At 39.6% G+C, this 17,743-nt stretch overlaps 1 protein-coding gene and 1 pseudogene across 1 annotated transcript in view; both read right to left on the reverse strand.

Moving 5' to 3' along the window:
* PLPPR1 (phospholipid phosphatase related 1) overlaps positions 1–17,743 on the reverse strand; it is a 338,633-nt gene that overhangs the window by 109,515 nt on the left and 211,375 nt on the right.
* LOC122737212 lies at positions 12,027–12,684 on the reverse strand (annotated as a pseudogene).

Below are 17,743 nucleotides of genomic sequence, written 5' to 3' on the forward strand. Positions count from 1 at the left end.
GGCAAAATTCTAGAAAGGATCAATAAAGGGATGGCCATAAACCACTATTATCTTCATTTTACAGATTAGAAAAATGAGACAAAAAGGTTAAGTGACTTGTCCAGGGTCACACAGCTAATAAGGGTCTGAGGCTAGATTTGAACTCAATTCTTCCAGACTCTAGGCTTAGTGCTCTACTTCACCATGGGTCTTCCTAGTTAATTTTATTTCTTTGAGAGAGTTTCTAAATCAAAGGAATGAAGTCAGTGGTTTGGTCATATTTAAGCAAAGGATTTGATAAAATCTTTCATTGCTATTCTGTGAAAAAAAAATAGAGTGAGATAATCAGTCAATAAGTACTTATTAAGTATCTACTATGTGCTATACACTGTGCTAAGCACCGGGTAGGGACTGAGATGATGGATGATATGTTGTATTGAAAACTGATTAGTGACTGGAACCAAAGAATAGTCATTGATGGCTCGAAGTCATCTTTTTTTTTTTTTCTGGGGCGATGAGGGTTAAGTGACTTGCTCAGGGTCACACGGCTAGTAAGTGTCACGTGTCTGAGTCTGGATGTGAACTCAGGTCCTCCTGAATCCAGGGCCAGTGGTTTATCCACTGCGCCACCTAGCTGCCCCCTTGAAATCATCTTGAAAGGAGGTCTTTAGTAGTGGGTCCCATGGATTTATGCTTGACCCTATACTGGTTCACATTTCTTACCAACAACTTAGATAACTGCATTAATTGAATGCTTATCAAAGTTACAAATGACACAAAGCCAGAAAGCATAGCTAACAGATTGGATGACAGAATGAGGATCCAAATAGCTTTTGGCAAGTGAAGAAACTGGGCTATATTTAGTAAGAGGAAGTTTTATACTGGGATTAACAAATCACGTTCACAAGTACAAAATGAGGGCTAGAAACGATGTGGAAATTGATGATTTCACTCAAATGCAAGCTCAATATGAGTTAACAGCATAATATGTGTGTTTGTGTTAAGTTGTATCTGGCTCTGTGACCCTGTGGACCACAGCTCACTAATATTGTCCATGAGGTTTTCTTGGCAAAGATGCTGGTGTGATTTGCCATGTCCTCCTCTGGTAGATTAAGGCAAACAGGTTAAGATCTTCCTGACTCCAGGAGTTCTATCCACTGGGCCACTTATTTAGCTGTCTCCTATAGCATAATCAAGCATGTTCCATAGAGTCATAGACATAGTATCCAGGATTAGGGAGATGACAGCTTCGCTGTGATAGCTCTGCATTGCTCAGATCACATCTAGAGAATTGTATGTAGTTCTGGGCATCATGCTTGAATTAATGAAAGAGAAAGCATTTATTAAGAGCTCACTATATGTCAGGTACTGAACTGGGAATAAAAATGTAAGAACACAAGACAGTCCAGGCCCTCAAAGAACTTAAATTTCAAATGTGAAAGACACATTCTATGCTATGATCCTATACCTTCCTCCACTGGAACCCATAAAGGTGAAACAGAAAAGGAAAGAAAGTGATATACACAATAGTATGTTATGGATATTTCTAGGAAGTGACAATGGAAGCAAAATTCAGGGTAAGATAAGGCAAGAGGTCACCTATCCCAGAGTCTCTGGGGCAGATCACCAGATTCTGGTGGGAAGGGAATGAAATGGATGGCCAGAGTGTAAGCAGCAAGATCTAGTCATGGCTAGGTGGTGCCTTCTAGATAAGGTAAGATAAGATGAGAGGCCACTTAGTAGAGTTCAGGAAAGCTATTGATAATGTGGATGCAGTCAGAGGATGGTGAGGGGCCTACCGTACATATGAGGACTTGTTTCTTTCTTTTATTTTTATTTATTTTTTTTTCAGGGCAATGGGGGTTAAGTGACTTACCCAGGGTCACACAGCTAGTAAGTGTCAAGTGTCTGAGGCCGGATTTGAATTCAGGTACTCCTGAATTCAGGGCCGGTGCTCTATCCACTGTGCCACCTAGCCACTCCCCCATATGAGGACTTGTTGAAGGAGTAAGGGACATGTAGCCTGGAGAAGAAGACTTAGGGCATGACAACTGTCTTCTAGTATTTGAAGAACTATCATGAAAACCAGAATAGACTTATGCTGCTTTTCCTCCAGGGGTAAAACCAGTGGTAGGAGCAATGGGGAGATGTTACAAAGAAGAAAATCTAGGTTTGATATCAGGAAAAAACTTCCTAATGGTGAGAGATTTCCAAGAGCAAAATGGGCTGCCCCAGTAGAGATCTATTTTTTTTTTTCAGGGCAATGAGGGTTAAGTGACTTGCCCAGGATCACACAGCTAGTAAGTGTCAAGTATCTGAGGCCGGATTTGAACTCATGTCATCCTGAATCCAGGTCCAGTGCTTTATCCACTGCGCCACCTAGCTGCCTCTACCCAGTGGAGGTCTTCAAGTGAAATATTTATGACCCTTTACTCAATATCTTATAGAGAGGGTTCTTATTTAGTTGTGAGCTGGCATGGGCATCCCTGAGGTCTTTTCCAGCTTGGAGATGCTATGACCCTACATTTTCCAGTTTGATTTCTCATTTAAGCTCCAATCTCTCCATCTCTAACTGCTTACAGGATGGCTCCGCCTAAGATAGCATATCAGCAATAAAAACTCAACACATCTAAGATTAAGTTCATTAACTTTTCCCTTGAACTTGCTATTATTTTTGACTTTACTATTTTTGTTTGTGGTATCACCACAAAATTGTTGGATTTAAGGTCAGGAAGATGAGTTTGAATCCTGCCTCAGAAATGTACTATCTATCTAACTCTGGGCAAATTACAACCTCTCTTGGCTTCTCATCTTTCTTATCTATAAAATTAGGGGGATTGGACTTAATGGCTTCTAAGATTCTTCCCATTCTAAATCTATGATCCTATGAATTTCCTCCTCTGGAAGTTCCCTATTGCAATGAAATCATAGACCTAGTCTCTTGCCTATTGCCTATTCCCTACCTCAGAAACATCTCTAACATTTGTTCCCACTTCTCTATAGATATCTCCACCACTGCAATGGTCTCCTGACAAGTCTTTCCACCACTACTGACTTCCTCCTTTCATCTGTTCATTGTTACTCCTACAAGAATAACCCTTCTTATGCATAGATCTAGTCAGTTACTATTTTGCTAAAAAATATTCAGTGGCTCACTATTTCCTCCCAAGTGAAGATCAGACTCCTTTGGCTACATTTCCTGCATAAATTGGCCTTTCCATCTTCTCTACCCTTTTCCATTAACTCTCTTCTTCAGCTAAACTGTCTAACTCACTGTACCCTACAAACATGCAAACTTTATTAAATGTCTCTGCCTTTGCATGGCTGGAATGCTCTTCTTCCCCAACCTTGCCTAAACTTTTCTATTCATTCTTTTTTTTTTTTTGGAGGGGCAATGATGGTTAAGTGACTTGCCCAGGGTCACACAGCTAGTAAGTGTCAAGTGTCTGAAGCTGGATTTGAACTCAGGTCTTCCTGAATCCATGGTTGGTGTTTTATCCACTGCTCCACCTAGCTGCCCCTATTCATTCTTTATATTATAAAATATCATTTTGTGTAATATCTGTTGATTCTTCTTTCTTTTTCTTATGCGTTGCTTCTGACATTTTGTTAGTTCAGCATTTTGGCAAATGGAAGTAAGTGACAGTTAGTAAACTGAGCTGGGAGTGGAGAAATTGCCCCTGGTTTACTAGTGATGGCTAGGACCAAAAGAAGTATAAACCCCTTTGATTGACTTAAGCCCTTTCTTTCATGGATGGACATCTCAGACATGAATTCTCCAAAATAAAGAAATGTAGTTCTTTAGTTTGTTTTAAATACCAATTTAAATACCTATTTATCTTTATTCTGTTAAGTACTTTTATCAGTGATTTAGAAAAGAGCATATATGACATGCTTGTAAAATCTTCAACTAATAGAAAGCTGATAATGGAAGATAAGGAGGCAGCTAGGTGATTCAGTGAATAGAGCGCTAGGCCTGAAGTCAGTAAGACCTGACTTCCAATCTGTCTTCAGACGTTCACTAGGCATATGGTCTGTGGGATTACAAAGAGTCAGATGGGACTAAATTACTGAACAACAACTCAACAAAAATTGAAGATGAGCAGAAGGGGAATGATGGATAACAGAGTTAGGATCTAATAGAATCGAGAAAGGCTAGAAGAGTGGGCTGAATATGAGCCAGTCAGTCAACAAGCCTTTATTAATTAATCTTTTTTTTTTTTTTTAGTGAGGCAATTGGGGTTAAGTGACTTGCCCAGGGTCACACAGCTAGTAAGTGTTATGTGTCTGAGGCCGGATTTGAACTCAGGTACTCCTGACTCCGGTGCTCCATCCAGTGCGCCACCTAGCTGCCCCTATTAATTTCTCTTTATGTGCCAGGCCCAGAATCAGGAAGACCTCTCTTCATGAATTAAAACCTGGCCTCAGACACGTGATAGCTGTGTGACCCTGGACAAGTCACTTAACCCGTTTGCCTCGGTTTCCTCATTTGTAAAATGAGCTGGAGAAGAAAACTACTCCAGTATCTTTGCCAAGAAAACCCCAAAAGGTATCACGAAGAAGACAGATACCACTGAAAATGACTAAACAACAAAATCGCTAAGCATGTAATGAAGGTAAATAAAATGATTTTTGTCCTCAAGAAGTTCACATTCTAATGCAACATGCAAATAACGTGTATGTCCATACAAGATATATGCAGTATAAATTGAAAGCAATCTCAGGAGAAGCTGTTGTGGAAAGAGAAAAGGACGTAGAGAGAGGGAGAGGGAAAGGGAGGAGAAGGATCAGGAAAGGTCTCATGCATAGGTGAGATTTAACCTAAGTTGAAGGAAGCTAGGGAAGTAACAACATGACATTTAACGCCTTCCATAATCTGCTTCCAACCTACCTTTCCTGATTTATTTCACATTACTTCTTTCCACAGACTGCCTACTTCTGCCTCTTGGAATCCCTTGTCCCTTCCAAAATTTAGCTCCGTTGCCACTTTCTACACAAGGCCTTTCCTGATGCCATTAGCCAAATCAACAAACAGAAGAATGGAAGGTAGGAAGCGTTCAGGTTCTGAAGGACATTAAAAGCTAAACTCAAGATTTTAAATTCGCTCCCGAAAATAACAGGGAGCTACATGAGTTTCTTCAGTAGAGGAACGGCATGGTTAGACTAATCCTTTATGAAGATCGCATTGGCAACCCAGTAGGGGACTGATTGAAATGGGAAGATACTTGAAGCAAGAAGACCAATCAGAAGGTGATTTCAAGAGTCAAGGCCTGAGGTGATGAGGGCCTGTACTAGGGATGTGACTGTATCACAGGAGAGAAGAGGATATGTACAATAGATGTTCTGAAAGTATAAATGACAGAATTTGGCCATAGATGGAATACATGGGGGTGAGTAAGAGTGAGGAGTTGAGTTTGACACCTAGTTTTTGAGCCTAGATGACTGGAAAGAGTAGTAAGAAGCAAGTTTGGAAGAGGGGAAGGTTCTGGGGAAAAGGATATGAGTTCAAATTTGGACATGCTGAGTTTGAGATGTCTACAGAACATTCAGCTTTAGATATTCAATAGGCAGTTGGATGTATGAGACTGGAGGTCAGGAGAGAGGTTAGAGCTGGAGAAATAGATCTGAGAATCATCAGCATAGAAATGGTAGTTGAATCTATAGGAGCTAATGAGATCACCAGGTGAGATAATATATACTCAGGAGAGAGCTTTGAGTGACACCTATAGTTTGTGTGTGTGTGTGTGTGTGTGTGTGTGTGTGTATGTGTGTGTGTGTGTGTGTGACCTCAATGAAGATACAGCAAAGGAGACTGAGAAGGAGTGATGGATAATCAGGAGACAGCAATGTCATTAGAGGAAATGAAGCACCAGAGATAGCAGAGAGGCCAAGAAGGATGAGGATAAAGAAAAGGTCACTAGATTTAGCAATACAATACCACCAGTAACTTCAGAAAGAGAGGTTTCAACTAAATGAAGAGGTTAGAAAGTAGATTATAGTGAGTTTAGAAGAAAGGGAGAGGAGAATTGAAAGCAAACATGGAGGAAAGAGATGGAGTATCAAGTCTGAAGAATAACTGGTAATTCAGTTTTGCTGGAATGGAGAATCTCTGAAAGGAAAATAATATGAAATAAGGCTAAAATATTAGGCGGAAATCAAGTTGTAAAGGTCATTCTATGGATGGTGGGGGTAGAGCTATAGGCCCAGTGGTTTCATCTCCTTTGGCCCAAGAATTTCCTTAATCTGTTTTGGGAATGAGTGTTACACAATGGAAGTGGATGAGAGTATCAGGACTTTAACAGGTATAAACTTCTCTAGGTTCTTGGATCATTCATTTATTCAACAAACATTTGTTGAGGCATTCCTATATTTCTTTCTTTCTTTTGCGAAACAATGAGGGTTAAGTGACTTGCCCAGAATCACACAGCTACTAAGTGTCAAGTGTCTGAGGTTGGATTTGAACTCAGGTTCTCCTGAATCCAGGGCTGGTGCTTTATCCACTGCACCATCTAGCTGCCCCACCCCCCCACCCCCCCATTCCTATATTTCTTAAGTCCAGAGCACAGAGGCCTGAAAGGGGCCATCTGCTCAGTATCCTAAAAGGGACTATAATTACAAAACTTGCAGGAAGATCAGAATGGACAGAAAAGCTTTTATCTGCATGATACTCACAAATTCAAAGGAGGATGGGCTGTGTCTGGTCTATGGAATTTTTCTATTACCTCTGAAATAGACTTTATTCAAAGATAGCTACTCAGATGGGTGACACTGGACCTATATAGTAGCCCTGGAACCCCTTCTCAGACTATGCTAATGGCCTGTGTCATTGATATTTGTGATGGGGTGGGAGGGACTTTCTTCACATCCATGTCTTTGAGGTATGTGGTCAAGCTGAGAATCCAGGAGTTCATGGCAAATTATTTCATTTAGTAAAGTGGTTACTGAACAGACACAGAGCCTTTATTTTTTAAAATTGAAATGGGATGAGGACTGACATTAAGCTGCTTAGAGACTTGAATAATAGAAACAATTATTCTAATATGGAGAACACAGAGTGCATCTTGAACCAAATAATCTTCTAATTCTTACAAAACAGTGTGATTCTGTGGATGGCCATGCTTGACTGCAGGTTCTACAAAGATACCCTGAGCCCCTTCTTCCCTTTATCCCCTTAGATCGGCTTTATTTCCTTTGCAAACAATCATCCTGCATTCAATCTTTCCAAGCCTGTCACAGCCCACAATATGTCTGATTTGACTCTCTGAATGTGCTACCATCATGCCAGTGTTTTTCTATTGGATGTACCTTGTAAATTGAAATCCATTCAATGGCATGTGAAATTGCTTTGGAAGACAAATTTAAGGCATTTGGTTGGACAAGAATTATTACACTGGAAAAAAAAAAGATTTAGGGAGCTGTAATTCCTAATTTGAGAGCAAGCTAAGCATTGATATTCTCAAAATAATATAAATATTTATGATGTTATAGAGGATTAAATTTTCTTTTTGTTTGTTTGGATTTTTTATACCTTTATAATTTCTCCTTTGGTCCTTACATGGGGTGATTCTCTAAAAGCTTCATGGAGAAGTTACCTCTGACTATGGCTTTGTTTTCTGATGGTTTCTTTGCCTTTTCCTAATCTTCTTGAGATCAGAGCAGCTGTACCCAATGTACTCAGCCAGGGGTCTGCACCCAGCACCTACTAGTTCATCTACTCCTTCTGGCCAGTTCAGCTAATTCCTCAAAGATCACAGCTGCTTAGAAAACAACAACAACAAACAAACAAACAAAAAAACCCCCAAACTTCTGCAACTGAAGAGTATCTGGGTCATCCTCAGAGTCCACTATGGGCCCATTGGATCTCTAATGCCACCTTATTCAGGGTGTGAACCAGTAAGAATCTTGATGTAGTGGATAGAACATAGAAAGACATGAATTAAGATCCTACTTCTATCAATTACCCTAATTAAATCACTTAATTTCTTTATGCCTCAGTTATTTCCTTATATTTACACTTAACAAACTCTAAGGGCCCTTGCAATTCTGAATTTTTGTTTCTATGATCTTGATTTTATGTATATCCTTTGGTATGGGAATGGAAAAAGTACTAAAACAAGTAAAGGCAGAAAAAGTCAAGGATAATCACATAAAATTAACAGGGAGGGTGATACAATGATCCAATAAATATGAATAGTTGATTTAATTCTGCAGAATACTTGAATGAACATGGCAGAGTCTCATTTTCTCTTGGGATCATAACCTTAAAGGCCTAGGCCTTTGGCCCTCTTTCTTAGAAAAGGCCATACCAGATAAATAGCTGTCAGTAGTGTTGAAGGCTGTGAGTCAGAAGGAAGAGAAGTCCAATCCAGCTCATCAGCTTAATTAGTTGCTTAATATATATCTCCTTAATAGATGCTTCCAAAGGCTGGACTAGTTCTCTTCTCGATTTGTTGATGATAAACTAAGTCTCTACTCATAAGATTTAAAAAGTATTCTTTATTATTTCCATTGAAAAAATAATGTCAACAAAGAAAGATTGGGAAATAGTATCATTTTGTCTCATACATAAATTCCCATTCACTTGAAAAAATATATATATATTACTAACATAATTATGAACCCCATTAGAAACTGAAAATGTTTAAAATTGGAATTCCCATAGATGGAATACTGGCAGTATTTGATAGGATTATAATAAGAGCACAACTATTGGAATTGTGTTTATGTGGAGAAGAGGAGTGTGCAGGGGGGGAAAAAAGGCGGGGGATCAGAATACTGCCTTGGACTATGAAATAGTAGTTTAGCAATCATTAAATATGAACTAATAATTCTTAATATGGATTCAATGATTTCTATGAGCCCAAGTTGGAAAATACTCCTTTTTTAACCTAAGGGGAAGGACAAGGTGAAATACAGCCCAGCCCCTCTGACACATAGCATTTGGTAAAGGCCACTGTCAGCACTCAGAAATGACAGCAAGAAAGACTCATTCAGAATCATAAATGAGAAGCCATTTTCCAGTTCACACTCTCTCCAGTGTCATCCTGTTCTCCTGGGACATTTCAGCTCATGTCTACTCTCTCTTTCTCTCTCTTTCCTCCCCTCCCTTCCCCTCCTCTCCTCTCTCCTCTCCTCTCTCTCTCTCCCCCCTCCCCTTTTTTCTCCTTTCTTCCTCCATCCCCACATACCCATGTACTCTTGCAGGATATGGGAATACTGGCTGCTATATCCAGGTGGAATCATCTGCGCTTTGAGAGTGGTTTCATCTAATTGAATTAATCTAATTGGCTGACACTTCATTAGTTCTTTTTTTTTTTCTTTAGTGAGGCAATTGGGGTTAAGTGACTTGCCCAGGGTCACTCAGCTAGTAAGTGTTAAGTGTCTGAGGCCGGATTTGAACTCAGGTACTCCTGACTCCAGGGCCGGTGCTCTATCCACTGCGCCACCTAGCTGCCCCCATTAGTTCTTATATTAAACCAGAATCAAATGATATGAAGAAAAATATCAATCGCCTTATTCTTACAGTGTTATTTTTGCAATAGATTGAAATAAAATAATGATGTTTTAAAAAAACAAAACCAAAAGGGGGCAGATAGGTGGCACAGTGGATAAAGCACTGGCCCTGGATTCAGGAGGACCTGAGTTCAAATCCCAAATCCAGCCTCAGACACTTGACACTTACTAGCTGTGTGACCCTGGGCAAGTCACTTAACCCTCATTGCCCCGCAAAAAAAAAAAAAGAAAAACATAAAGAAAAACAAAACCAAAAAAAAGAAAAACCTGAGTTCAAGTGCTAACATTGATATAAACTGCACAACATTAGGTAACTTTGTCTCTCCAAACCTCAGTTTTCACATCTGTAAAATGGAGATGACAAATTTCACACTACCTACCTAATAGGATTATGAGAAATATATTTTGTAAATCATAAAAAGCAGCAGAAAGCAGAATTTTTATGAATGGGTTGTTATCTCCATCCCTGAAGGGTTCAAAAGAATGAGATTACAGATCCACTGGAGAGTAATGTATCTTGACTAGGGGACCATAAGATGCTCAAAGTCACTTTTCACTTGTTCTAGCAATTTAGGAAATATTTCTTCAAATATAGGGAGATAGAAGGGATAATCTCTCAGTCTTTAAAGACTTTTGTAGTTCTGAAACACTATACTATTTCTTTCTAAGCCTTGGGGGAGCATAATTTAGACACAGCCTTTATTGTAATGGCAAATGTTCAGAGTTCTAATGAACTATTTCACACTTGTTAAATAAGAAAGCCTGGTTAATGTTTCTTCCAGCTCTCATGTCCTTTGTGGATTTCTCTGTTTTTTTTTTCTTTTTTTTTGGTGAGGCAATTGGGGTTAAGTGACTAGCCCAGGGTCACACAGCTAGTAAGTGTCAAGTGTCTGAGGCTGGATTTGAACTCAGGTCCTCCTGACTCCAGGGCCGGTGCTCTATCCACTGCACTACCTAGCTGCCCCTCTGTTTTTCTTTTAAAGCCCTTTACAACCTGGCACCATCCTATCTTTCTAGCCTCATACATCACTGCCCTTTCTGAATTCTAAGCTTCAGCCAAACTGGCCTCCTTTTCTGTTCTTAACATACAACATTTCATCTTCCATTTCCATGCTCTTTCACAGACCATCCTGTATACCTAGAATTCGCTCCCTTCTCATCTCTATCTTATAACATTCTTGTTTTCCTTCAAAACGTGGCCCAACCACTACCTTCTACCTAAAGTCATTGCTTATCCCCTGATTGCCTGTGTCCTCCCTAACCATCCTGTATTTATTTTCCGTCTGCTTTGTATGGATTTATTCTGTACATGGAGATACCTACACATATAGGCATATTGTTGCTCCCTTTAGAATGTAAGCTCCTTAAGAGTAGGGATTGTCTGTTTTTTATTTGTATCCTCATTGATTAGAACAGTGCCTAGCAAATAGCAGATATTTAATAACTGTTTACTGATTGATTACTGATGCAAATTATTAGATGTAGTTGATTTCATGCCACTCTTTCCCTATTAATGCCCCAATCTATAGTCTTTTATTGAGTCTCCTTCTGACCAGTGCCACATACATATTTGATGTCTAGCCAGGATTAAGTCTCTGTGATCATGAAATAGAATAAAACTACCTGCTTCTACATTTGAGAACTAAACCTGTCAGTCTGGACTCCTCAGCGCTGTGCTCTAAATAACTGAGATAATCAGTAGACCGCAATATTATAGCATCTGTAACATTTCTGGGCAACTTCCTCATCATGCTTTGAATAAAAGCCAAGCTATGATCTATTGCAAGTTTCATCAGATCATCTCTTAGAGCATACAGCTGTAAGAAAGGAATGACCAGGTGCCGATTGAGCCATCTATAACCAAGATCAATAGAGGGCTGCCAGAATGCCAGGAGACCAGGTGCTACTGAGACATTAATTCTTCTGTTTGATGAATGATCTTTGGTGGCTTTAGGTTCATGGAGGGGACTTTTCTTTTGCACTACTTACTAGTCACGTGCAAGGAATTGCTCCAGGCTAATTCAGTCACCATCCAGGAATGAGCTTATGGTTAATACCCAGTGGTGTAAGCAACCAGATGGACTCCTTAAGAGTCAGTAATGATGGGTCAGTGAATGAATTTCCAGAACCACCTGTTCTGGGAAGGAGTGGAGTGCAGTCTATTGTTTTCCAACTAGCACAGAACAGTGTAGACCTTCACAGTCACATCTACAGCAGCACAGTAGTTTGGGTCCAGATCAATGACCAAAATTTTATCACTAACCAATCAATACAATCAACAATCATTTAAGTATCTCCTAGGTGCCAGCACTCCTCTTTCTGCCCCTAAATTTTTTTTTCCCTGCTTTTATTTCCTTGCTCCACTGGCTGGCATTTTTGTACACCACCATCTCAGAATGATAAGAAATAAAACTGCTTGGACCCTCAGTTGCCCAGTGTCAGACCCAGCACCCTTCCCACACCCAGAAATAAATAGAATTGTCCATAGAAATATGACCTCTCGATCCAGGAGAAAGGTCACCCTCCCAAGGCCTTCAGAGAAGCACGGTCCAAGTATCACACACCGGGCAGCTTAGGAAAAGAGTGGGGTTTTCTTCTGTTCCACTGGCAATGGAAAACTCGGGTCTGTGGGCACAGAATTCACTGTGCCTGTTCACACCATCCTCTAAGATGGCTCTGAAGGTCTGTTCTGTCAGCTCTGGAGCCTGAGAGAAGAGACGGAGGCCACACTGACACAAGACCACACCTCTCACAACAGTCAGGTTGAACCTTGTGCACACAGGGCAGATGAGCCTGTCTGTCTGCAGCTCCTCCAGCAGAGCTCGGAGACACTGGTTGTCAAATTGCAGGCTTCTTTCATCCTCCTCAATGAAGGCTTGTTCTTGACTCATCAGCTCCTGCTGGATTTCCTCCAAGATAGCGACAGGGTCCTCCACCTGTGCAAAAGTCTCGCTGTGCCTCTGGGCTGCCAGGCTCGCATGTATGACCTGTAAGGCGAGCCACTCTTCCTCCATCACCTCCTGGGCCATGAGGCCCACGTGAGCTTCTCCCACTTGGCGATACTTGTCCAGGAGCCGGGCCAGCTACTTTTCATTCTCTGAACACTTCGCTGCCCATACTTCTCTTTCCACGGCGGGCCCCAGGACGCTTGTGAAGCGCGCGTTGTCCCTGCCCCGCCGCTGCCTCCTCCATGGTGCGAGCCCGTGAGGCGCCGCAGCTCTGCGCATACCGGGACTAGTGGACCGACCCTCTACTCCTAAATCTTTCTTTTTTTTTTTTTTTTCCAGTGAGGCAATTGGGATTAAGTGATTTGCCCAGGGTCACACAGCTAGTAAGTGTTAAGGCCGAATTTGAACTCAGGTACTCCCGACTCCAGGGCCGGTGCTCTATGCACTGCGCCATCTAGCTGCCCCCTACCCCTAAATCTTAAAGACAATGGCTAGTCTAAGTCAACAAGTCAAGTCAATAAGCATTAATCACTCACTATGTGCCAGGCATAGTGCTAAGCACTGAAAATTTCAAACAGAGGCAAAACAGTTAGTGCATATAAGAAACACTTAATAACATTTACTGATCGGATTGATTAATGAATGATACGGAGAGGTTAGCCAACTCCTCCAAAGTCACATCAGTAGCAGATCTGGCACTTGAAGTTAGGTTTCCTGGTTCTCCAAATTCTTGTTCTCCTATAGCATATTTCTTCCTAAAGGAGTAATCATTTAGTTCAATCCCTACCAAAATCATGTATATTGTCTATCTTATGCCAATGTAACGATTGGAATGATGCCACCTGCTGGAGACTTACTGAAGGAAAGCTCCACCATGAGGAGAAGGCCTCTGAGGGCAAGGCCATGAGGCTCTTCTTTGGTGTCAGGAAGTGACGTTTGCTTGTGGGAGGAAGAGGGGGCGAGGCTGGCGCTCTGTCTCTTTCTTGCCAGGACTCTCATGGAGAGGGGAGCAAGAAGTGTGCTCTCCCTTTAATAGATAGATTAATCTAGGCCTTTTTTTTTCTCTTCACCAAATTCTTATTCTCCTTAATAAATGCTTAAAAGTCTAACTCTTGCTAAAGCTTATAATTTATTGGTGACTACTCATTAGATATTTTAGATAGTATAGCTAGAATTTTAGCCCCTTGCAACAACAAGTAGTCACCCACTCACTCCTTAAAGATTTTTGGTTACAGGAAATTCATTGCCTCCCAAAGCAGCCCATTTCATTTTTGGGTGACTCATTATTAGCAACTTTTAGCAATAATAACATCCATAATTTGTTTCTCTGTAACTCATACCTTCTGTTTCTGACTTAACCCTCTAGAGCCAAGCAAATGAAACCTAATCTATCTTATATAGATCAACCTTTTAAAGAAATGAAGATGGGGCAGCTAGGTGGCATAGTGGATAGAGCACCGGCCCTGGATTCAGGAGAACCTAAGTTCAAATCTGGCCTCAGACACTTAACAATTACTAGCTGTGTGACCCTGGGCAAGTCACTTAACCCCAATTGCCTCACCAAAAAAGAAAGAAATGAAGATAACTCTCATTGCTTCTTTTAAGGCTTCTCTTCTGTTTCTTGTCTTCATTTTCTTTCCCTTTTTTTGGCCATGAAATGAGTTTGCCTAATACGTTGGGCATAGTGAATAAATGGATAGTCAGATGGAGTCCAAATTCTTGTACCAGGAGATACTGAGTAGTTCAGTTCTTTAACTTTTCCTCCCAGATGCTACAGGTTATCAGCAACAACAACAACAAAAAGACCGGTCATTTCCTAAGAGTAGAATATGTATTTGATCTCACTTTCAACACCTGGATTGAATTCCCCTCTTCATGTTTAGGTACAAATAAAATACAATGGATCAGAAGCTGGACAGGTACTTAAAGGTCTCTTATTTGAGAATTTCTTTGACAAAAGTGCTTAAATTTTAAAATGAAAATGGCACCAGACAGGAGGAGGAAAGTGGCAGAATTTCTTCCCTAGCTTACATTATAACTCCACTGAATGGTATCTAATTTAGCTTCGGGTAGTGAAATAATTTTGACAATCAATGAAACAAAACACAATACATGGGAACTGTTCCTCCTATTATTCGATTCTGCAGTTTTATTCCTGCCTCATCTTACAGATATCTAAGGAGCAATGACTGCTATACCAGTGGACTTAAAAAACCAATCAAACTGTAGGCCCTTCTGACCACTTTTTACAATACCCTGGATGAATATTCAAGATGGTCAGTCATCCTTGATTCATCCTTGGTCCTTCTGCTTTTCTCAGGATTGATCCTACTTCTGTTCTCTTGGCCCATGGCCCAACACATCACTGCTTCCTGTCACTGAAATAATTCACAAAGGAACACTCCTGAAAGGTATTCACTTGATAGCAGAGACTGAGACCACTCTTTTCATGTCATTTAGTATGAGCAGCAGCAAGATTAATGTTTCCATCTCACAATCTTGGATTGTAACCAAGTAAATGGAGCTGTATAATAGGATATATACAGTATGAACACACTTTTTAAAATGTGACTGAGGACACCCTTAGAAATATCAGTGCTTTAAAAAATAAAACGCTTGGCTATGTTTTTCTCTTACTAAGCTCCCATTTATTATTAAAATTGCCTAACATCAATATTAATGGGAAAACAGTGCTTCCTTGTGCTGGATGATTAAGTCCCTGAAAGGTTTAAACTCTATTTTTCTAAAGTATGGCTCCAAAAGAATAAAAATTTAATTAATGTAGATTCAAATTGGTTTATTTAACAAATCTTTCCTGAAAATTTTCCTCTTCTCTCCTCTCTCCTCTCTTCTCTTCTCTTCTCTTCTCTTCTCTTCTCTTCTCTTCTCTTCTCTTCTCTTCTCTTCTCTTCTCTTCTCTTCTCTTCTCTTCTCTTCTCTTCTCTTCTCTTCTCTTCTCTTCTCTTCTCTTCTCTTCTCTTCTCTTCTCTTCTCTTCTCTTCTCTTCTCTTCTCTTCTCTTCTCTTCTCTTCTCTTCTCTTCTCTCTCCCTGAGACTATGGACAATATGGTAAATGGTTCTGAATCTTGGTATGATTACTAGTACCCACTCTGTCCATAGCAACCAAACTTTACCATCATACCTCTTCCTCCATTTGTTCTAACCTGTCTACTAATTATCACTAATGTGTTTTAACATTAAAATGATGTTACATTATTTAAAATAATATTAACACAACCTGTTTTTATCTTTTCTTTCAGGACTGTTATTTCTTGGGAAGAAGGGACCATTCCCTTCCCATATGTTCTTCATAAGTCAGTTTTTAAAATACTCTCATACTTAAATTGAGAACTTAATATTTTATTTACTGACACCATCTTTGGTAAGCTACCTATATTTATTTTATTTTCAGTATCCAAATTGCTCAAAATAATTCTGTGAATGGCAGACTCCATTTCACAGAATGGTTAACAAAGGCATAGTTTTACTTGTCTGAGATGATACAAAAATTCAGTGATACCGTCTTGACTCCCAACTCTATGAAACATACCATTCCAAAGACCAAACATGGACAATTTATTTTTAAATGCTTCAATACATCTTATATCCAACTCATCCTTTATTTGGATTTTCTTTATCTGAGATAACTTATATATAGGTGAACCTCTAGCTTTTCTATCATTTAAAAAATACTTGCTATAAGATATACATGGAGATGTGTTTGGAGATTTTTTTTCTGTCAGGTTACACAACATGACCACCCAATTGATCATAGGGTATTAGAGATATCATTTAAACCAACTCTTTTATTTTATAGGAAGTAAAACTGAGGCCCAGAGACATGAAGTAATTTGTCTAAGGCTGGATAGATAGTTAGTGGTACAGATAATCTAGAAATCCAGGTCTACTGTTTCTTAGTCTAGACTTCTTTCCAATGTACTCTGATTTCTATACATGTTTTTATGTAGACACAGCTTTCAAGATTATGTGTTTTCCTGGGACACTAATCCACTGTTGGTGGAGTTGTGAATGGATCCAACCATTCTGGAGAACAATTTGGCACTATGCCCAAAGGGCTACAAAATTGTGCATGCCCTTTGATTCAGACATACTGCTGCTAGGTTTATATTGCAAAGATTATCTCCCCCAAAAGAAAAAGACATATTTGTGCAAAAATATTTATAGCAGCTCTTTCTGTGTAGCTAAGAATTGGAAATCAAAGGGATGCCCATCAACTGGGGAATGGCTAAACAAGCTATGGTATCTGATGGTGATAGACTATTATTGTGCTATAAGAAATAACAAGCAGGATGATTTCAGAAAGGCCTGGAAAGACTTGTATGAACTGATGTATAGTGAAGTGAGCAGAACCAGGAGAACATTGTGCACAGTGACAGCAATGTTGTTCAATGAAGAACTGTGACTGACCTAACTATTCTTAGCAATACAATGATCCAAAACAATGCCAAAGGACTAATGATGAAGAATACTATCTACTGCCAAAGAACTGATATTGATTGAACACAGACTGAAGCATGATATTTTTCACTTTCTTTCATTTTTTCTTTTTTCCAAGTTTTTTTGTACAAAATTGCTAAAATGGTAATGTTGTACATAATTGCACATGTGTATTCTATATCTGATTGCTTACCACCTCAAGGAGGGGGAAGGGGACGGAAGGAAGGAAGGAAGGAGGAATAAAATTTGGAACTCAGAACTTTAAATAAAAATGTTTATTATTAAAAATAACAATAATAAACCCACTACACATTAATTTTAACAACATTTTAATGAAAAATAACTATCTTTACCAAAATAAAATAATGAGTGGCATTGTTTTATATATATATATATGAAATCTCTATCTTAAGAGAAGAGAGCTGAATTTTCATATGTGCTTTTCCATCCAACCTCTTGTGATATATTGTTTTTGTTGAAAAATATGAAGAAAACATGGCCTCACACTGATATGTAGTTGGAAAAGGGAAGAGTAATTTAATAGACAAATGATGTCTTACTATTTTTATGAAAATTTTAATCACAGAGGTACCCTGAAAGAGTGTCTGGGGCCCTCAGGGATCCATGTTCCACACTTTGAGAATCTCTGCTTTCATGAATCTCTGATCTCACCAATATGGATGCTCCTTCCAAACTGTACATTGTAATAAAATAATGGGATTTAGCAGATACTCAAAGGCCCACCTGGAGATTAATCAAAACTGATTGAATTAAGTGAGAGTGATTGACTTTGCTGATTAGCCTACTTCAAGTTAACTAGATTGTAAGCATACCTGGCTAGCCCT

This window comes from Dromiciops gliroides, chromosome 1, assembly GCF_019393635.1.
Source record: "Dromiciops gliroides isolate mDroGli1 chromosome 1, mDroGli1.pri, whole genome shotgun sequence".
Classification (NCBI taxonomy): Eukaryota; Metazoa; Chordata; class Mammalia; order Microbiotheria; family Microbiotheriidae; genus Dromiciops; species Dromiciops gliroides.